Source organism: Chenopodium album, chromosome 14 (assembly GCF_948465745.1).
Source record: "Chenopodium album chromosome 14, dcCheAlbu1.1, whole genome shotgun sequence".
NCBI lineage: Eukaryota > Viridiplantae > Streptophyta > Magnoliopsida > Caryophyllales > Amaranthaceae > Chenopodium > Chenopodium album.
In genome coordinates, this window is record NC_137847.1 from 21,115,103 (window position 1) to 21,119,757 (window position 4,655).

Consider the following 4,655-nt stretch of genomic DNA (forward strand, 5'->3'; position numbering starts at 1 on the left):
TGACGTAATTAGGGATATAGATTTAAGGCTTGGAGTATGAGAGAGAGAGTGATTTTTTTTTTGGTGTAGAAGAGAGGAAAAGAGAATCATTTGGTGCCCCGAACTGTAGAAAGGAGGGGGGTATTTATTGGGAAAATGAGCAGGGGGAACACACGGAACCCTAGAAAAGATAAAAACCCTAGTTTTGGGGCACTATGACACGATAGATTTATGCCGCGACACGGGGGAAAATAGTGTGACGCGGGACAGAAAACAGGCTACAGAAGATAAAACGCATTTAGGGATTACGCGGAGAAATCACGGGGTAATCTCGTGTCACGGAATGGGCACCGTGACACGGTACTGTCCACCGTGGCACGGTACACAATTCAGTGTCGCGGTGTACAATATGCCCATATCGTGTCCAGATTCATAAGCGCGCGAGAAAATGCATAAAATACACGGAAAAATCACCATGACACGGTGAGAAATACCTTTTCACGGCATCAGGTACCGTGTCACGGAAACAGGCACCGTGCCACATCAGTTTTTTCCGTGACGCGACTTTTTTACACCGTGCGCGGTAATTCCAGGTTATTACGCGTTTTTAAAACCATGATAACTTTTGATCCGTAACTTGGAATAAGGAATATAATATATCATTGGACATTTTATCAAGTCTTATTTCCAACCCAATTTGAATCAGGTCAAAATCATTTGTAGATTTTAAGAGATGGCCGTTTTAGTAGAAGTGTGTCGGTTTTGGGCCGAGTTTAGTATTTTGCTCATATCTTCTTCGTTTTATATCGGAATTGGGCTTATGATATATGGTTGGAAAGCTTATTTCAAGGCCTATCCAACCAAATAATAATTGGATCAAAATTATAGGGCCACAAAATCAGTTTCTCTCGGTTTTGTGATGTGGATACGAAAAGTGGAAAGTAAGTTATGGTTTAGGGAAATGAGCTAGGAATTGGATTGGTTTATGAAATGTATTGAATGAAAACATGGATATAAGCACTTCAAAGGTTAAATACTCAACCCTACCAATAAAAGCGGTGAAAGGTTGTTCATCATTGGGTTTGGTTTTGGGGAGACATTTTTAGGTGTCTACAGAAGCCCCCACTTTGACTGAGTTTGTAGAAACGTCATTTTCGAAAACGATAGTCAAAGTAGTCGATAGGGATGGAGAATGAGTTAAGACGGTCTGCGATCCTAAATCACTCTGTATACGCCGATACCTACAGAAAAATGTTAGTTCCACAGATAAAAGAGTAAAGGGATAGAATGCTTATCTGACACCAGTGTATTGATGGCAAACATGTTCGATAGTATTTGACACTAGTGTATCGGTGACAAATGAGTTTGGTAGCTTTCTATGCTTGAAGAAATCTACCGGATGATATTTGTTGAGATACTTTCCATGCTTGAGGAAAGTCGACAGATGATTTTCGCAGGTTTCTATGCTTGAAGAAATCCACCGGATGACACTTTCCATGCTTGAGGAAAGTCGACAGATGATTTTTGCAGGTTTCTATGCTTGAAGAAATCCACCGGATAACACTTTCCATGCTTGAGGAAAGTCGATAGATGATATAATCGCTGACTTCTTCGCCTTGAGAGGTGGAAACGACCGACAATTTTCCAAGCTTGAGGAAAACCTTGTCTGATGATGAGATTGCAAGTCTCTGTGTATCGAGAACCTTGCGCCGTGAATCATCTTCGCTTGGGAGATGATCACTAAAATGATGACGGTTCGATTGTCCCCGAACGTGGGCTGTAGATGGTTCTCTTGTCCCCGAACGTGGGCTGTAGATGGTTTGCTTGTCCCCAAACGTGGGCTGTAAATGGTCCGCTTGTCCGCGAACGTGGGTTGTAGATGGTTCGCTTGTCCCTGAACGTGGGCTGTAAATGAAACCTACAAAATGAAATTTACCAAGGGACTCGCATGTACTGTGATTGACTTGACCAACTGACTTGACCCAGCTTGACTTGACACGACATGACATGTGTATGACTTGTGATTGTGTGTGTATAAGTATGATTTGAGTGTATGAGAAGACACAAGCAATCAACAATGCAAAAAGGAAAAATTTTCCGTCATTTTTGTCATGAGTGGAGGGTACCGACTTTCTCCCGAATAAGAAAGACGTGAAAAAAAAAGTTTTGTTTTTGACTTTCCCTCGATGAAAAATTTTTGAAAAAGTTTTTGAACTTCCTCAAAAGAAAAGACATGAAAAAGGGAAGAAGTTTTGAACTTCCTCGTTGAGCAAGATGAAATGAATCGTATGGATTGCATTGCTTGTCTTGAAAATAATGTATGCATGATGCATGTCCTTAGGCCAGGAGGCTAAGGACAATTACATCATGTGACATGATAGATAAATGAACTTAGGTCATGGAACTAAGCGTCATATACGGTGTAAAAAAAAAATCTTGAGTGTCACTTAGGTCTGGAAGCTAAGCACGTATATAGATGAAGTGATTATTGCATAATGACGTTGCTTAGGTCAAGGAGATAAGCACGATACAAATCATTGATATATAAATGGTACTAAGCACATTATGCGATACGTGAAACAATGAACATTGCTCAGGTCAGGAAGCTAAGCAAGTATACAACATTTCTTCTAATGAATGTTGTCTTGAAAGATGATGAAGCATGCGCGGTAGGGAAACAAGATTTCATGATAAAGGGTTCCTAAGGGAAAGATGATATGGCTATGTATGTGTGCAAGAAGTGTGTGAAAATGATACTAAGGTGAGGCTGCAAAGGCTATGATGAAAGAGATGTGAGAAGAGTCGAAATGGTGACCCTTTAGGCTAGGTAGGCTAAATGATGTGGGTTCAAGCCCCCAAGTCTAGATCTAAATTGATAGGGTCATAGGGATAAGCATTGGATATTCTTTGACTCGATCATGCATATGAATGTGGCCGCACCTCAATGTGAGGTTGCCTACGTATCCGTTAGGAATCAGGCCGTACGTAGCTCTAATCGAACTTTGCACAAGTGTATGTACACCTCAAAGAGGTATTTCAAGGGTTTTAATGTGGTTAAGCTAATAGGTGAAGAAGAAAGGGTAAAAAGGCTCAAGACCCAAGAGAAGCCCCCAAGATATGCAATTGTGTATTGGACTTTGCAAGTTTTATTTTCAGCATTCTTTTGAATCAATGTAGACAATATCGGATCATGCGGTCCATCACTCACTTAGAATTCATGTTTCTCAGGCACGGTACCAAGCACTCGATGAGAGACTCAATTCGAGACGTGTTCGTATCCAAGACATTGGAACACTTGCCTTTAGACATTGTTTTTTATTTACTTATTCTATTTTTTTTTTATTTTATTTGAACTTGCTTTTTGAATGTTACACAAATTGCACACCTTCCCATCCCAGGGTTAGGTGAATGTGGGTTGAATAAATGAAGGCCATACGTTAGACGAGGCTAAAAATGGTTTGTGTCAAGAAATGGAGTGTATATTTGAATGGTTAGTGGAAAAAACGGGTTGCAAAGGTGCCTCAAATAATTGGTGTACCTTGTGTTCGGTTCGGAAATTGATTTTTTTTTCTTTTTTTGAATGAGTGAATGAAAAATGCTATGATCAAGATATAAAGGAAATATGCTCATTTTATTAATAGAAAGGTGAACGAAACACATGAAACATATAGAAATTCGAAATGGAAAACCTATGCTAGACATGAATGGGGGAATGGAGATGAATGATAAAGAAATCATGGAATCTTGCACGAAGGATCTGTTGTGCGCCTTGTGTTCATTACTTCTTGCCGCCTGGAGGGACATGAAGTTTGTTTGCATCCACCAAGTCTTGAATGACGTCCTTCAAATTCCAACATTGCTCGGTAGTGTGGCCCCTTCCTTGATGGTAGTTGCAATGGGCATTGGGATTCCATTTGGCGCTCCTTTCTTCAGGTTTTAGCTCTGGGAATGGCCCAATAGGTGCGATCAAGCCTTGACCATAGAGGCGATCAAAGGCCGCATCATAAGTCATTCCTAAGGGAGTGGGAGTTCTCCTATTCTTGGGCAATGGAGCATCAAGAGCTAACACTTCATTGAGGTCAACTTGGTTTATATTGTTGGCAGTATTTTCATGCTTAGTTGACGAAGAAGAAGGAAGGTCGTTTTTCAAGTGTTATTAATGTTACTACCAGCAGTCTTTATTAGCTCGTCCTCGATATTGATGCCAATGTCGTATACAGCTTCGAAAGTGTTCAGTGGAAGAAATTTGAGATGTTCCCTATACTTGTGAGTTAGATTTTGAATAAAGAGGCGAACCATCTCTCTTTCTTTGGGAGGATCTACCAAGAGTGAAGTCGTTTCCCTCCACCTGTTTAGATAAGCGGTAGCCTTCATTCTCTTTCTGTTTGAGAATGGAGAGTTCACGTTCAGAAGTTTTAGTTTGAATGTTACACTTGTAACAATTCATGAAACTGTCGGTGACATCTTGCCAAGTTGCAATACGCTTGGCATCTAGGGAATAAAACCATTGTTGGCAAGCATGCTCTAAGGAGAGAGGGAACACCGTAGGGAAAAGTGTTACGTCCAATCCCTTAAGAGCCATGGTTGTAGAGAATGCCTTCAAATGGAATATTGGATTGTCAGTAGGCTTGAACTTTGGAATATCAGTAGTGGAGAACTTTTCAGGGAGTCTGTCT